Source organism: Arachis hypogaea, chromosome 12 (assembly GCF_003086295.3).
Source record: "Arachis hypogaea cultivar Tifrunner chromosome 12, arahy.Tifrunner.gnm2.J5K5, whole genome shotgun sequence".
Classification (NCBI taxonomy): domain Eukaryota; kingdom Viridiplantae; phylum Streptophyta; class Magnoliopsida; order Fabales; family Fabaceae; genus Arachis; species Arachis hypogaea.
Window position 1 is genome coordinate 76,133,549 of NC_092047.1, and position 19,261 is coordinate 76,152,809.

Below are 19,261 nucleotides of genomic sequence, written 5' to 3' on the forward strand. Positions count from 1 at the left end.
AGAACTCCGATCTCTTTGCTTGGAAAGCTTTTAACATGCCCGGAATACACCCTGACCTTATGAGTCACAAGCTCGCTGTCTATCTGGGTTCACAACTTGTCCAACAAAAGCGGTGAAAGCTCGATCCTAAAAGAGCACAAGTTGTTGAAGAGCAAGTCTAAGCTTTATTAGAAGCCGGGTTTATAAGGGAGGTAAAATACCCTTTGTGGCTAGCTAATGTGGTCCTCATGAAAAAACCAAAACGGAAAGTGAAGAATGTGTGTCGATTATACTGACCTCAATAAAGCTTGTCATAAAGACCCATATCCACTTTTCAGCATTGATACCTTGGTAGATTCGGCTTCAATCGATATTTGTCTTTTATGAACGCATATTCAGGATACAACTAAATTCTGATGTACATGCCGGATCAAGAGAAGACCTCTTTCATCATTCCAAAGGCTAACTATTATTATGTGGTGATGCCTTTTAGATAAAAAAATGCTAGAGCTACCTATCAGCGACTAATGAATAAGGTGTTTGCATCCCACCTCAGTAAGTTAATGGAAGTCTACGTTGACGATGCTTGTCAAAATAAAAGAAGATACCAACCTATTGTCCGACTTAATCCCTCAAAGTATACTTTCACAGTGGAAGCCGGAAAGTTTTTAGGCTTCATGCCCGTCCAAAGGGGCATTGAAGCCAACCCGGACAAATATAAAGCATTACTTGAGATGAAAAGCTTGACTTATCTTAAAGAAGTCCAACAATTAATGGGAGGCTAGCAGCCTTATCCAGATTTTTGGCAAGATCAGCTTTGAAATCTCTATCCCTATTCTCAATACTCAAGAAAGGATGTCAATTCGAATGGACTTTCAGGAATGTGAGCAAGTTTTTTAAGATTTCAAAAATTTTCTGAGTCTGCCACGTCATGTGAGCAAGTTTTTTAAGATTTCAAAAATTTTCTGAGTCTGCCATTGACGTGGCAGAAAATTGCCGATTAAGAATTTATAATAAGAACAGCGTTGCAAGTACAGTTCTTAACCGACGAAAACTCCGCTTATCAATTTAAAAGGGATGTCACAATTTTAGAATAAAAATACTAGGAGTAGAAATCACAGGTCATCTCCCAATGAGTTTACAAGAGAGTGCTATTTTATTAGTCAGTAGTTTTCTGAAAAATTTTAAGAGTTGGAGAACAGAAAAATAAATGATTGTAAATTAAAGCAATGAAGATTAGCAAGAGAATTTATATAATCAAAATAAAAAGCCTTGACTAGGAGAAGATTAATTGGAATCTCTATCCTTGTTGAATTTTCCCAAGTGTTATAGTAATAGATTGTTGTTTCTACTTAGTTATCCATTACTGAATAAAGAAAAGTCAAGCAACTAACCAGCTCAAATTCCTAATTCCTAATCCTCTCCTAAGGAAGGATTAGAGTTAGAGACTAGAGAGCCAGCCAACAACTTCCAATTCCCAATTGACACTTGAGTATTCCAACTCAAGGGTCTCCTTTTAATCAACTCCCAAGTCAAGTTGGGAGTCTACTCCATTGACATGAATACAATTTTCATAAACGATAAAAGGGGAAGAAAAGAATACATGATAAACTAAATAAAATAATAACTGAAAATCAATTAAAGGTAAAATAGTTCTTTGCATTAATAAATCCCAGAATCATAAACATACGTATCTAAACAAGGTTAATGGGCGATTAAAAGAGTACGAGAATAAGGAAACAAACTAGAATAATGGCAACTTCAACGGAGGTAGTGACTCTTCTCGATATCCAAATCCAAAGCAAAAACTCTAAAACTATGAGTGTGAAGAAAACCTAGAGAAAGTAGTGATTTCTCTCTAAGATTTAAAACTAAAAACTAAAAACTATGCGAATGAGAATGTGTGTTGAGTCTCTGCTTGTCCCCTGGCTCTAGTCTGTGTTTTTGGGCTGAAAACTAGGTCTAAACTCAGCCCAAAATCGCCCCCAGCGTCTTCTGTGTTTTCTGCACGTGGCGCACATCACGCGTACGCGTCAGTCATACGTACGCGTCGATGGTCATATTCGTGTGTCATGCGTACGCGTCAGGTACGCGCGCGTCGCTGTGCAAATCTCTAAATCACGCGCACGCGTGAGCCATGCGTGCGTGTCGCTCCTCGCTAGTTGTCTCCTTTATTTCTTGTGCTTCTTCCATTTTTGCAAGATTCCTCTTCATCCTCTAAGCCATTCCTGCCCTATAAAGCCTGAAAATACTTAACGCATAGATCACGGCATCGAATGGAATAAAGAGGAATTAAAAAATACACACTTTAAAGGCTTAGGAAGCATGTTTTCAATCATAGGACAAAATTGGGAAGGAATTGTAAAATCATGCAAATTGTATGAATAAGTGTGCAAAGACTTGATAGAAACCACTCAATTGAGCACAAGATAAACTATAAAATAGTGGTTTATCAATCTCCCCACACTTAAACATTATCATGTCCTCATGCTAAGCTCAAGGAGACAAAAAGAATGAATAGGGGAAAGTAAGACTCATGAGATGCAACCTATGTATGTGAATGCAACTATATGCTAAGATGTTTCTATTCACTTGGTTTGAAGTAAACAAGTTCTTCAAGACAAAAACAAATAAGATTCCACTAATTCAAATCACACAATAAGAGACAAGTAAACTTGTAAGAAGATAGCTCATGAAAGCAGGGAACATAGAATCAATCATTGAACCCTCACTGGTAGTGTATATGCACTCTAATCGCTCAAGTGTTTAGGGTTGATCACATGCTTTCTAAAACTTTGTTCTTCATCTAACCAATCAACAAATATTTAGTATACCAATGCAAACATCATGAGGTCTTTTCAAGGTTGTAATGGGGCTAAAGTAAGGGTGAGGATATATGTATGGCCAAGTGAGCTATAATATGAATCCTTGACTAGCCTAAGCTCTCACCTAACACACACACACTCTATGTACTTCTAAAATCATGCCTAGCTACCCAGAATTTCCACTTTTGCATCACATACTCATGTATCAAATTTTTCTTTAATTTCACCACATATGCATTTATCTTTTATTAAACTTAACATTGGGGTAATTTTGTCCCCTATTTATTTATTTATTTATTTATGCTAATATATATATATATATATATATATATATATATATATATATATATATATATATATATATATTGTGAAAATGAAAGCAAACATAACATTTCAATGCATATGGTTTTTCTGGTTTCACATGAGTAGGCACCCAAATTCCCAATATTCAGCTAAAGTAGAAACATAACACATTCTTTTTAACCCAAGTTCCCACAATTTCCCACACTTAATTGATACACAATCTCTATCTTAAGCTAACTAAAGATTCAATTGGGGTAATTAATTGTTTTTCCGCTTAAGGCTAGTGACGTGGTAAAATATAGAATAAAGGGGGATTAAAAGGCTCAAAGTGGCAAACAAAGGTAATTGAAATGGTAGGCTATTTGGGATAAGTGAGCTAATAACAAATGATGGCTTCAATCATATGTATGCATGCAAATACACTAAATAATGGACATATAGAATGGAACAAAGCAAAGATTGCAATCATAGATAGGAAAACACACAAGAATAAAAATCATGGTTAAATAATGTAACCATATAATCAAGCTTAAATCTCACAGGTTGTGTGTTCTTAGCTATAACCCATGTTCCAAATTACAATCTTCAAAACAAGTTTAACAAAAATTTTCAATTTAAATTAGTGAAATGCTATAAAATAGGATCTTGAAGAGAAACTCATTACTTTAACCAAACAAAATATATATGCAAACAATTATTATCATGCAATCTATCCTACCTAACAAAAGAAAACTAAAATGTTGGTGTTAAGAGAGAAAAGTTACCTCCGGAAGCCAAGGACTGACCTCCCCACACTTAAGGCTTGGCACAGTCCTCCGTGCCATCAGTAAGGAGCAAGGTAGGGCTGGAAGCATCGTCTCCGCTGTCTGGTTTGCCATGGCTCCCTGTGCTACTGGGTGAAGGGGAATCCGAGGTGTCCTTCTGTTCCGGAGGTGGGTGAGTACCAATTATGAGTTCCTTCAGATAGTTGTATCGGCGCTTGTTACGGCGCTCCATTTACTCCATCCGCCGGTCTTGCCGGTCGAACCTCTCAAGGATCTGAAGGAACATCTTATGGATGGATGGTGCTGGTGGTGTGGATGATGGTGGAGTAAAAGAAGGAGGAGTATCCAAAGATAGGCCTTTAGGCCGGCTCGCAGAGGGAACTGGTGGCCTGATGTATTTCCCATTCGGAACATACTGGTCGGCTCTAGGGATCATGACCTTCGTGTCTCCTGCCCAATAGGACACACCTACTGCAGAGACTAATTTTGAAACCAAGGCGGGAAAAGGCAGGTTACCCGCAATCTGTACATGTCCCATTGCTTGCCGGATGTGTCGGGGCAGGTTGAGGGGTTTCACTGTCAGGATGCACCAGATGAGGACAGCCATATCCGCTGTGAAGGTAGACTCGTGAGTGCTTGGAAAGATGTAGTGGGACATAATCTGTGCCCACACGCGAGCCTCCATGGTGAGTGACTGGGCTGAGATGCTCTTGAATTTTGACCGATGTGGCCCATAGATCCAGGTGCTACGAGGTTAGGCTATAACTCCAAGGACGCTATCCCAGTCGAACTGATACATTTGGCGCTTAAAAGAGGCTTCTTGAAATGCTTCTAATCCCTCTGGACTAGGTAGAAGATCCAGCACGCTCTGTATGGCACTCTCGGAGATAGGGACTTGCTGCTGACGAACATAGGCAGTCTGCAGGGTAGGCGAGTAGAAGTTGGAGTAGAACTCAACTACCCAAGATAAGTTGGCCTCCCGCGGCTGCATCTTCAAAAATCCCAACTGTCTCCTCTCTATAAGGGGCTCCACAAAATCAACAAAGTGTGTTGGAACAATGAGTAGATGTTCATTGTTGTAGTTCCTCTCGGCTAGGATGGGGAACATCTGTTCGCAGTAACGGTTAGTGAACCATGTGGAGTCCCATGCGGGAAAGGCTTTCTCTGATTCATCAATTTTAATGAACTTTTTCACCCGCTTTGTTGGCGGCTTTACGCTTGTAGATGGAAGCGCTTTAGCCGGAACTCTCTTGGCTCTTCTCCTTGCTGGTGTCTTGTCAGTGACTTTCTCTTTGCCTTTCTTGGTACCCATGCCTAAGGAAGAAAGAAAGAGGAAGACTCTCTATATATATATATAACTAAAAAACAGGAGGGAGAAAATTCCAAGTGATAATGAATGCCAAAGAAAATATAGGAGCTTAAATACATGGTAGCTACAACATGTAGGGAAGACAGCAATTAAGATCAAGAAGGCAATTCATAATAATTAGATGCAGGAGTGTTTATGGCATGCAGAAACAGGCATGAGAAGCATAGCTCAAGCATCAAGTATTAAATGTGTCAAATTAAAGAGCACTTGTAATGATGACAACTGTGAATGATAATCCCAATTACATGTGGATTACAAATGTTGTGAAAAAGAGACATTCAAGTAAAAGAGTAAAAGAAAATATGATTCAAAAAGCCATAAGAGCTTTTTCACAAACACTTGGTATGCAAGTTAAAATAGGAATGAAAATAATGTATCCAAATGTATATGAGAGCCAAAATTAAATGTCAATTGTCAAATCACTCCTCATAATATCCACAAGCTTAATGATAATAAGGTACTACCCAAATAAAACTCCAATACCAACATAAAAATACATGAAAAAGAAAGAAAAAGAAACCAAAAATAGTGAAGCTAAAAGAAAAATTGAGAAGAAAGAAGAGTAATTAAAAGCAATAAATGAAAAGAAGAATGAAAAAGTAGAGGGAGAAAAGAAAAGAACCTGATGTAGAAGATGAAAAGGGAAGGAAGAAAGTAGTAGATAATAAGAAAGAATAAGGAAGAAAGAGGGAAGAAGAAAGAAGAAAGAATGATGATGGAAAGATAATTAGGATTGGGGGAGGGAAGATTGGAAATCAGGCGGCGTACTGGTTTAATTGTGCATCGCATGCGACGCGTACACGTACGGCACGCGTACCCGTGAGTTGCATAAGTTTTAAACGACGTGTACGCGTCCGGGACGCGTACGCGTGATAGTGGGTTGTGCTAATCGCGCGAAGGCAACCCCGCGCACGCGTGGGTGGCCATGGAACGAAAATGACGCGTATGCGTCTGGGACGCGTATGCATGATGGTGTTTGTGCTGCTAGCACAGTTCTAGCCCCACACCAATACAACTCTCTGGCCAAACTCCCATTTACGCCGATTTCCAGGGTCACGCGTACGCGTCAGGGACGCTTATGCTTGGACTGGTAAAAGCACAAGCAACGCGCACGCGTGAGGTACGCGTACACGTTGACTTGCTTGTACGCAAGGCACGCTTCCAGCACCACTCCGGCCCAACTCTTAGGTCGATTTCTTGGTGGTGCGAACTCACACATGACGCGCACGCGTCAGGACGCTTGCGCGTCGCACACCCCACTTTTTTTTATACAGAATGTAGAATGCAGATGATTATGCAGGACTTATGAAGGAATACTGTGAAAAACAATATAATATAAAACTAGGAATGAAAAGGGACGATCATACCATGGTGGGTTGTCTCCCACCTAGCACTTTGCTTTTACGTCCTTAAGTTGGACGGTCCGCCAGCTCAGTTTGCTTCTGTTGGTGGATCCTCCAAGAGGAAGATCTCCAGCTCCTTATTGTCCTTCATCTTCTCACCATGATACAGCTTTAGGCGATGTCCATTGACCATGATGAATTTGGAGCTTGAAGGATGACTCAGGTGGAAGACTCCGTATGGCTTTGCCTTCTCGACTCTATAGGGGCCTTCCCATCTTGAACGCAGCTTGCCTGGCATGAGCCTCAGCCTTGAGTTGTAAAGGAAAACTAGCTCCCCAGGTTTGAACTCTCTTCTTTTGATATGCTTGTCATGCACGCCTGATAAACCACTATTTTATGGTTTATCTTGTGCTCAATTGAATGGATTTCATCAACTCTTTACCCACTTATTCATATCATTTGCATGGTTTTACATTTGCCTTCCTAATTATGTGCTTTGATTGAAAACATACTTCTTTGATCTTATATTTGCTTATTATTAATCCTCTCTTATTACCATTAGATGCCTTGATATGTGTGTTAAGTGTTTTCAGATATTATAAGGCAGAAATGGCTTGGAGGATAGGAACAAAGCATGCAAAAGTGGAAGGAATGCAAGAAGTTGGAGAAATTGCTAAGCTGTCCAGCCTGACCTCTCTGCACTCAAACGGCTATAAGTTTAGCTACAGAGGTCCAAACGATGCGGTTCTAGTTGCGTTGAAAAGCTAACATCTGGGGCTTCGATTTGATATATAATATGCTATAGTTCCTCTGACGCTAGGTGACGCAACCGCGTGATCCATGCGGCCGCGTCGCAGTGACGGAAATCAGCGCATTTGAATTCGCAACCAGCGAATTCTGGGCTATTTCTGACCCAGTTTGCGGCCCAGAAAACATAGATTAGAGGCTATAAAGTGGGGGAATGCATCCATTCATAGGGAGGCTCTCATATTTATAATTTTAGGAGTAGATGTAGTTTTTAGAGAGAGAGGTTCTCTCCTCTCTCTTAGGATTAGGATTTAGGATTTCTCTTAGTTTTAGGAGTGACTCTCAATCCCAGGTTCTTTATTTTTATTTATTTTTCCAATTTAATTTATGAAATCTTCCATGTTATATATAATTTTCTTAATTAATATTATTTGAGGTATTTCAGATTTAAGATTGTCTTGCTCTGTTTGAGATTGCTTTCAATTTAATTTAGATATTTTCTTCCTTTTGGCTTTGGTTAGGTAATTGGTAACACTTGAGTTGTCAAACTCAGGAGTGGTTGAAATTGGCAGATTTTGCTTTAGCTAGAATTGCTCTAACACTAGTCTCTCCACAGGAGTTGACTAGGACTTGAGAATCAAGCTAATTAGTCCACTTGACTTAACTAAGTGGGATTAAAATCCAATTCTCATCACATCTGATAAGGATAACAAGGACAGGATTTCCGGTTCTCATACCTTGCCAAGAGTTTATTTTACAGTTATTTATTTATTTTTATTGCTCGAAAATATACCTGTGCGCATTGCCCAAACTTCCAAAACCCCCAATTTACAATCTTCATAACCAATAATAAGAACATACTTCCCTGCAATTCCTTGAGAAGACGACCCGAGGTTTAAATACTCGGTTATCAATTTTAAAAGAGGTTTGTTACTTGTGACAACCAAAACGTTTGTACGAAGGGATTTCTGTCGGTTTAAAAACTATATCTACAACGCGACTGTTTTTATGACATTCTTTACTGGCAAAAATTCTAACGTCAAAATGGCGCCGTTGCCGGGGAATTGCAAACGTGTGCCTTATTATTGGTTATTGTAAATATTTTTTGATTTTTGCTTGTTTATTTGTTTTTATTTTTGTTTTTATTTTTGCTTTTTCATAAATTAAGAGGTTATTGGTTTTTATTTAGTTATAAAAAAAATTTCAGATTTTTATTTTACCTTATCTTATTTCAAATTCAAAATTTAAATAACCTTTTAATTTAAATTTAAATTTATTTTTTGTTTTTAATTTTTTATTTGCTACTATGAACTCTCACCCCTTTGGCTATGAGTCTCGTTACAATAATATTGCAGGAAGAAGAAATTACAATGAGAACAGGCATCAAAGTTGGAACAATCAAAGATGGGAGGAGCCACAAGGATTTGATCAACCCTCATGGCAACAACCACCTCCAATGGACTATCAACAACCACCATCATATGCCTATAAACCCTTTCCTAAACATGACTTTGGACCACCATACTCACAAGCCCCTTTCCACCATTCACCTCCATATGACCCTAACCCACATCCACCATACCAACCACCTTATGAACCAAATGAACCCTCCTATCGACCTTCAAACCTCCATGGAGAAAGCACTTGCCGATCTAAACTCTACTATACAAGCTCTCTTCACCCAAATCAGACCACCAAATACCTTCAACAATCAACCCTCAAGCTCTAGTGCACTTCCTTGTCAACCACTGAATAATCTCTCCATCTCGTCACCACCATCCATGGAAGAGCACCCACATCCATAAATCCAAGAGTAAGATGATCCCAATTATGCTATTGATATGGAACAGGAAAGAAGGAATCATCTTCGCGAATCCATACTTCATAAAGAGCTAGAGAATGCCCTACGGGTAAGGGTAGAAGAGACCCTTGAAGATGAAAGAATAGTTGAAAGGAGTTGTCATAGAAAGAAAATCATCGAGGATGAGTACGATTTTATACTTAAACAACTGGACAAAGCAGCAATTATTAAAAAGGAAGAAGTGGTTGCGGACTTAAGAGATGCTGTACCTCCATTGGAAAGTCCAGTCACAGAACCTCCTTCCACGGTGTTTGATGTTGATGTTGAGAAGAGCGTACAACTTCCAAGGCAAATCATAGTTGAAGATTTTGTAGAGGTTGATCAAGAGGTAGAAGATTTCAAAGAAGAGCACAAGGGAGTGGAGCTTGAAATTACCTTGCCAAAGTTGTTGGAATCCCCTCCCCCTAAGTTGCCATCATCCTTCACAACATTCAAGTGGGTAAAATTCATATCCCATAGCTTTCTAATCCCACTTGAATATGGGCTACTGGAGACGGATGGTCAACTTAGAGCTCTTTGTGGCATTAAGGGTAAGAGGAACATGGTCAGTGGTAAGAACTGTCCTGCAAGGTTCATTATGGTTGGAAGCTTTAAGTTTAAACGCAAAGGTTGGTGTAGAGCTCAACTGAATGGGTCTAGGAAGTTGTTTGGCCGCTTTAGTAAGAATTCAGATTGCTTGCTACCCGGATGGAATCATGATGATCAACAGAAAGTCGGGTGTAAAAGCAAGGTTTGGGATCCTGGAATCTGTTCTGACATCCAACACCCCGGGAGCCTAAGAATCTGTTTGAAGCTGCTCAAAGGCTTCACGTGCCTTGTTTGGGACCCCAGAGGTTACTGGAATCACAAACACTGGTGGAGATTCCTGGATGAGTTCAAGCAAAAGCCACCATAACAGGAAGCTCATCAAATGTCCAACTTAAGGACTTTAACTAAAAGTGTTAGGTGGGAGACAACCCACCATGGTATGATCGTTCATTTTTCATTTTTATTTAGTTTTATTTGTTTTCAAGTTTTATTTTATTATATTGAACCTGGAGTTTTGCATCACATTCATATTAACACTGCATTCTGCATCTTTTCAGATTTAAAAAAAAAAATGAGCACGCGACGCGACTGCATCAGCGACGCGTCCGCGTCGCAAGGAGATGGGAGACAATATTAATATGAACAGAGAGTTTCGCAGGAGCAGCGTTGGAGGCGTGCCAATAGCACAAATTGACCCATGCGACTGCATCGCCGACGCGTCCGCGTCATATGGGAATAATGGCCTCCCACGCGACCGCGTCACCCACGCGGCCGCGTGCCCTAAAAATCGACGTAAAAAGGGTGCTTGGCCGAAAGTTGTGCTAGAGTTGGGCTGGACTCGTGCTGGAAGACCAAGCCTCCCATGCGAACGCGTGCTCCACGCGTCCGCGTCATATTGAAGATAAGGCCATCCACGCGATCGCGTCAACCACGCGACCGCGTCACCCAAGATTTTGGCAATACTAAGTTTTGAACAGAGAGTTGTGCGACCGTGAGGCTCTACTCGCGCCACTAGCACAAATCAAGTGACGCAATCGCGTGCCTCAGGCGTCCGCGTCGCCCGACCTTATTGCGCACCACGCGGCCGTGTCACCCACGCGACCGCGTCGCCAGCGTCGCACACCTTAACCTCATATGCCAAAATATCTTGTCTTTCTCTTCCCCAAATCCTATTTTCTCTTTTCCCTCCTTATTTCTTACTTACTTCTCCTCTCTTTCTTTCCCTTCTCATTCTTCTTATCTTTCATTTTATTTTACTTCATTTATTTGCATATTTCATTCATTGCATTATTTTCATTGGTGTTGGAATTTTATTTGGGTCATTGTGGATTATTGCATAATTATTTGACAATTATATATTATTTTTTTTAAAGGATGCTTGCATGTTCAATTTAATACTTTCAAATAGCTTATTTACCATACATGCTATGTGTTTGTGAAAAAGCTCATATGGCATTATGTACTTCTCTATTATACTTTATACTATTTAACGCTTGCTTCTCATAAACTCCCTTTACTATTTTAATTGAATATAATTGTCAATACAAACATGGTAATTTATTACAAGTAATGCTTGGTCTATGCTACTCATGCCCTTTTCCGGCATGCCAATAAACACCCTGCATCCACTTATCTTTCGATGCACTGGCTATTTTTCATTGCTGGCTTTTCACATGTACTCGAGAGCATGTGTTAATGTCAATTACATCCTAATGTGCATCCATCACCACTCTTCCATTCTCTTCCTTGCCATATATCTATTTGAGTTTAATTTAATTTCTCTTCCCTTCTTCAGGATGGCCACCAAGGAAGGAAAGGAGAAAGCTACTCCCAAACCGCCAGCAAGGAAAGGAACAAAAAGAGCCCCAGCTGAGGAACCACAACCCCCATCCACTTGCACATCTTAGCATGCACCGAGGACGGTGCAATCTTTAAGTGTGGGGAGGTCGATACCGATCTCCATGGGTTAGTTATTTCCCATTTTCAACACCAATGTTAATTTGCATCTGCATATTTGATTGCATGTTTATTTGATTTTGTGCATTTAGTTACTACTTGGTTGAAGTAATAAAATTCTTTTTAGGACCCTATTTTTGAAAATTTTCACTAATTTAAAATGAAAAATTTTTGTGTTTAACTTGTTTGAAGTTGTATTTGGAACATGGTTTTTGAGCCAAAGAACACACAACCTGTGAGACTTTGAGCTTATTTACATGGTTACATTATTTAACCATAAATATTTTATTCCTGTGTGTTCCCTTCTCTATGATTGTAATCTATATTTTGTTCCAACCTATATGTCTATTATTTAGTGTATTTACATGCTTGCATATGATTGAGGCCATTATTTGATTTTAGCTCACTTATCCCAAATAAGCCTACTCTTTAAATCACCCTTGTCAGCCACTTTGAGCCTTTTAATCCCCATTTATTCTATATTTTATCACATAACTAGCCTTAAGCGGAAAACAAATTAATTATCCCAATTGAATCTTTGGTTAGTTTAAGATAGTGTGTTAATTAAGTGTGGGGAAACTGTGGGAACATGGGTTAATAAGGGAATGTATCATGTTTCTAATTTATTTGAATATTAGAAATTTGGGAACCTACTCATGAAAAACCAAAATAGAAAAATAATAGAAAATCCATGTGCATTGATAAGTTATGTTTATTTCTCTACAAAAAAAAAGAAAAAAAGAAAAAAAGAGAAAAAGAGAAAAAGAAAAAAAATTATATAATATAAATAAATAAATAAAAGGGACAAAATTACCCCAATGTTAAGTTAATGAAAAATCAATGCACATGTGATAAATTAAAAAGAAAAAGTTGATACATGAGTATGTGATGTAAAAGTAGAAATTTTGGGTAGCTAGGCATGAATTAGAATTATATAGAGTATATGTATGTTAGGTGAAAGTTTAGGTTAATTAAAGATTCAATTCATACCTCACTTAACCATATATATATCCTCACCCTTACCTTAGCCCCATTACAACCTTGAAAAGACCTCATGATGTTTGCATTGGTATACTAAATTTTGTTGATTGGTTAGATGAAGAACAAAGTTTTAGAAAGCATGATTAGAGAAGACTAGAGTGAATTACCCTATACACTTGAGAGATTAGAGTGATATACACTTCCAGTGAGGGTTCAACGCTTAAATTCTATATTCCCTACTTTCATGAGCTGTCTTCTTACAAGTTCACTTGCTTTTTATTGACTGATTTGAATTAGTGGAAATTGGTTTGTATTTGTCTTGGAGAACTTATTTACTCTTAACCAAGTAAGTAATAGCATTTAGAATATAATTGCATTCATAGGTTGCATTTCATACCATTCCTCTTCAACTATTTTATGGTTTATCTTGTGCTCAATTGAGTGGATTTCATCAACTCTTTACCCACTTATTCATATCATTTGCATGGTTTTACATTTGCCTTCCTAATTATGTGCTTTGATTGAAAACATGCTTCTTTGATCTTATATTTGCTTATTATTAATCCTCTCTTATTACCATTAGATGCCTTGATATGTGTGTTAAGTGTTTTCAGATATTATAAGGCAGGAATGGCTTGGAGGATGGGAAGAAAGCATGCAAAAGTGGAAGGAATGCAAGAAGTTGGAGAAATTGCTAAGCTGTCCAGCCTGACCTCTCTGCACTCAAACGGCTATAACTTTAGCTACAGAGGTCCAAACGACGCGGTTCTAGTTGTGTTGGAAAGCTAACGTCCGGGGCTTCGATTTGATATATAATATGCTATAGTTCCCCTGACGCTAGGCGACGCAACCGCGTGATCCATGCGGCCGCGTTGTAGTGACGGAAATCAGCGCATTTGAATTCGCAACCAGCGAATTCTGGGCTATTTCTGACCCAGTTTGCGGCCCAGAAAACACAGATTAGAGGCTATAAAGTGGGGGAATGTATCCATTCATAGGGAGGCTCTCATATTTACAATTTTAGGAGTAGATGTAGTTTTTAGAGAGAGAGGTTCTCTCCTCTCTCTTAGGATTAGGATTTAGGATTTCTCTTAGTTTTAGGAGTGACTCTCAATCTCAGGTTCTTTATTTTTATTTATTTTCCTAATTTAATTTATGAACTCTTCCATGTTACATATAATTTTCTTAATTAATGTTATTTGAGGTATTTCAGATTTAAGATTGTCTTGCTCTGTTTGAGATTGCTTTCAATTTAATTTAGATATTTTCTTCCTTTTGGCTTTGGTTAGGTAATTGGTAACACTTGAGTTGTCAAACTCAGGAGTGGTTGAAATTGGCAGATTTTGCTTTAGCTAGGATTGCTCTAACACTAGTCTCTCCACAGGAGTTGACTAGGACTTGAGAATCAAGCTAATTAGTCCACTTGACTTAACTAAGTGGGATTAAAATCCAATTCTCATCACATCTGATAAGGATAACAAGGACAGGATTTCCGGTTCTCATACCTTGCCAAGAGTTTATTTTACAGTTATTTATTTATTTTTATTGCTCGAAAATATACCTGTGCGCATTGCCCAAACTTCCAAAACCCCCAATTTACAATCTTCATAACCAATAATAAGAACATACTTCCCTGCAATTCTTTGAGAAGACGACCCGAGGTTTAAATACTCGGTTATCAATTTTAAAAGGGGTTTGTTACTTGTGACAACCAAAACGTTTGTACGAAGGGATTTCTGTCGGTTTAGAAACTATATCTACAACGCGACTATTTTTATGACATTCTTTACTGGCAAAAATCCTTACGTCAACGCCCTTCACCTTCTCTTTGTATAGCCTGGAGTTGTCATATGCTTCGAGTCGAAGGGTTTCCAGTTCTGCTAGTTGCAGCTTCCTTTCTGCACCAGCCTTCTCAAATCTCATGTTGCATTCCCTTACAGCCCAGAAAGCCTTGTGTTCCACCTCCACTGGGAGGTGACAAGCCTTGCCATGGACTAGGCGGAAGGGGCTCATTCCTATGGGTGTCTTGTACGCTGTTCGATAAGCCCAAAGCGCAACTACAAGTCTGGTGCTCCAGTCCTTCCTATGAGGCTTGACTATCTTCTCCAATATGCGCTTTATCTCTCTGTTAGACACCTCGGCTTGCCCATTGGTCTGGGGATGGTAAGCTGTTGCTACCTTGTGCACAATGCCATATTTCTTCAGTAGACCTGTTAATCTCTTGTTATAGAAATGAGTGCGTTGATTACTCACGATTGCTCGTGGTGATCCAAAGCGACAGATGATATGATTTCTAACAAAGGAGACAACAACGTTAGCATCATCAGTACGGGTAGGAATTACTTTCACCCATTTAGAAACATAATCTACAGCTAACAATATATATAAGAAACCACTAGAGTTTAGAAATGGACCCATGTAGTCAATGCCCCAAACATAAAAAATTTCACAGAAAAGCATAAGCTGTTGGGGCATCTCATCCCTCTTGGATATATTTCTAAACCTTTGGCATGGGAACAAGATTTACAAAAGGCAGTAGCATCCTTAAAAAGAGTAAGCCACCAGAATCCACAGTCTAAAATTTTTCTAGCTGTTCTTTGAGGGCCAAAATGTCCACCACTTTCAGAGGAGTGGCAAGCCTCTAAAATTGATTGGAATTTTGATTAAGGCACACACTTTCTAATTATCTGGTCAGCACCATACCTCCATAAATATGGGTCATCCCATATATAATATTTGAACTCGCTTTTCAACTTGTCCCTTTGGTGCTTAGTAAAATTGGGAGGGAAGGTATGACTAATTAGATAATTAGCTATAGGTGCATACCAAGGAACTACTTCAGATATTACGTGCAAGCTATCAAATGGAAAAGCATCATTGATAGGAGTGGAATCAGTCTTAATGTGCTCTAGGCAACTCAAATGGTCCGCCACTAAATTCTGAGAACCACTCATATCTTTGATTTCTAAATCAAATTCTTGCAGCAACAATATCCAATGTATTAACCTTGGTTCGGACTCTTTTTTGGCTAATAAATATTTTAGAGCTATGTGATATGATTATACTATCACTTTAGTACCAAGTAAATAGGCTCGAAATTTGTCCAGAGCAAAAACAATAGCTAGAAGCTCTTTTTCAGTGGTAGTATAATTAGACTGAGCAGTGTCTAAGGTCTTGGAAGTGTAAGCAATTATAAAAGGGTCCTTACCTTCGCGCTGAGCTAGCGTCGCTCCCACTGTATGGTTGAAAGTATCACACATAATCTCAAATAGCTGGCTCCAGCCTGGTCCTCTCACAATCGGAGCTTGAGTCAAGGCAATCTTCAACTTATCAAATGCTTTCATGCAGTCCTCACTCAGCTTGAACTCAAGATCCTTCTGCAACAGTCTGGATAAAGGCAATGCTACCTTACTGAAGTCCTTGATAAATCTCTGGTAGAAACCTGCATGACTAAGAAACGAACGGACTTCCCTCACGGAGGAGGGATAAGGTAAACTAGAAATCACATCTACCTTTGCTGGATCTACAGAAATACCAGTATTAGAAACAACATGTCCTAGCACAATACCTTGTTTTACCATAAAATGACATTTTTAAAAATTTAATATAAGGTTTGAACTAACACACATATCTAATACTCTAGCTAAGCTATCCAAGGAAAGGTTAAATGAATCACCATACACACTAAATTCATCCATGAAAACTTCTATACAACTCTCAATAAGATCTGAGAAAATACTCATCATGCACCTTTGGAAAGTAGCCGGTGCATTACATAAGCCAAAAGGCATCCTCTTGTATCCATACGTTTCAAAGGCATATGTAAAAGTATTTTTCTCCTGATCTTCAGGAGCTATATGAATTTGAAAATAGCCTGTGCAACCATCTAAAAAGCAGTATTGTGATTTACCTGACAGGTGATCAAGCATCTGATCAATGAATGGCAGTGGATAGTGTTCCTTGCGAGTAGCCTAGTTGAGGCGCCTGTAATCAATGTACACCCTCCAGGAATTCTGCACTCTAGTTGTCAGGAGCTCTCCATGCTCATTCTTCACTGTTGTGATTCAAGACTTCTTAGGCACCACTTGTACTGGGCTGACCCATTTGCTATCTGAGATGGGATAGATGATACCAGCTTCAAGCAATCTGGTCACTTCCTTCTTGATAACTTCTAAGATGGTGGGGTTCAACCGCCTTTGAGGTTGACGGACAGGCCTTGCTCCCTCTTCTAAAAATATCCAGTGCTCACAAACCTAAGGGCTGATGCCTACTATATCTGCCAAGCTCCACCCAATTACTTTCTTGTGTCTTCTCAGCACACTAAGCAGTTGCTCCTCCTGTTGGGAAGTGAGTTCCCTTGCAATAATAACTCGGAGCTTCTGATTATCCTCAAGGTAAGCATACTTGAGGTGGGGTAGAAGGGGCTTCAACTCCTTTTTCTGCTCATGGCTAGGCACTTGATCATCTGGAGCTAGTGATGGTGGCAAGGTGTTTTCATCTTGTTCAGAGGGCTTCCCCACACTTGCACCTTGCTCCATGTGTATCTCTTCTATTTCTTCATGGTGAACTGCAACTATAATTTCATCAATGATGTCGCACTGGAAGAAAGAATGATCTTCCGGAGGATGCTTCATGGCTTCATCCAAGTTGAAACTTACTGCTCTTCCATCTATCTCAAAGGAGTAAGTTCTTGAGAAAGCATCCAATTTGAACTTTGAAGTCTTCAGAAATGGTCTTTGGTGCGCAGAAATTGTGATTACACTTTAATTATGTAAAATTCATTGCTCTTTCTTTCCCTGGTAATGGCGCCAAAAACATGATGCCAATACCATGGTTCACAACTTCGCACAACTAACCAGCAAGTGCACTGGGTCGTCCAAGTAATACCTTACGTGAGTAAGGGTCGAATCCCACGGAGATTGTTGGTATGAAGCAAGCTATGGTCACCTTGTAAATCTCAGTCAGGCAGATATGAAATAGTAATGGGGTTTTCGAAAATAATTAATAAAATAAGGATAGAATTACTTATGTAAATCATTGGTGAGAATTTCAGATAAGCGAATAGAGATGCTTTCGTTCCTCTGAACCTCTGCTTTCCTGCTATCTTCATCCAATCAGTCTTACTCCTTTCCATGGCTGGCTTTATGTAATGCATCCCATTGTCAATGGCTACTTTCGGTCTTCTCTCGGGAAAATGATCCAAATGCCCTGTCACGGCACGGCTAATCGTCTGGAGGCATCACCCTTGTCAATGGTTACATCCTATCCTCTCAGTGAATATGGTCAACACACCCTGTCACGGCATGGCTATTCATCTGTCAGTTCTCGATCATGCTGGAATAGGATTTACTATCCTTTTGCGTCTGTCACTACGCCCAGCAATCGCGAGTTTGAAGCTCGTCACAGTCATTCAATCATTGAATCCTACTCGGAATACCACAGACAAGGTTTAGACTTTCCGGATTCTCTTGAATGCCGCCATCAATCTAGCTTATACCACGAAGATTCTGGTTAAGAGATCTAAGAGACACTCATTCAATCGAAAGTAGAACGGAAGTGGTTGTCAGGCACGCGTTCATGGGTAATGATGATGATTGTCACGTTCATCACATTCAGGTTGAAGTGCAAATGAATATCTTAGAAGCGAAATAAGATGAATTGAATAGAAAACAGTAGTACTTTGCATTAATCTTTGAGGAACAGCAGAGCTCCACACCTTAATCTATGGAGTGTAGAAACTCTACCATTAAAAATACATAAGTGAAAAGTCCAGGCATGGCCGAATGGCCAGCCCCTCTGATCTAAGAACCAAGCGTCCAAAGATGTCTAATACAATAGTAAAAGGTCCTATTTATAATAAACTAGTCACTAGGGTTTACAGAAATAAGTAATTGATGCATAAATCCACTTCCGGGGCCCACTTGGTGTGTGCTTGGGCTGAGCTTGAGTTTTGCACGTGTAGAGGTCCTTCTTGGAGTTGAACGCCAGCATTTGTGCCAGTTTGGGCGTTCAACTCTGGTTTTGGATCCTTTTCTGGTGCTGGACGCCAGAATTGGGCAGAGAGCTGGCGTTGAATGCCAGTTTGCGTCGTCTATTCTTGGCCAAATTATGGACTATTATATATTGCTGGAAAGCCCTGGATGTCTACTTTCCAACGCAATTGTAAGCGCGCCATTTCGAATTCTGTAGCTCCAGAAAATCCACTTTGAGTGCAGGGAGGTCAGAATCCAACAGCATCAGCAGTCCTTCTTCAACCTCTGAATCTGATTTTTGCTCAAGTCCCTCAATTTCAGTCAGAAAATACCTGAAATCACAGAAAAACACACAAACTCATAGTAAAGTCCAGAAATGTGAATTTAACATAAAAACTAATGAAAATGTCCCTAAAAATAACTAGATCCTACTAAAAATATACTAAAAACAATGCCAAAAAGCGTATAAATTATCCGCTCATCACAACACCAAACTTAAATTGTTGCTTGTCCCCAAGAAACTGAAAATCAAATAGGGTAAAAAGAAGAGAATATACTATAAATTCAAAACTATCAATGAAACATAGCTCCAATCAAATGAGCGGGACTTATAGCTTTTTGCCTCTTGAATAG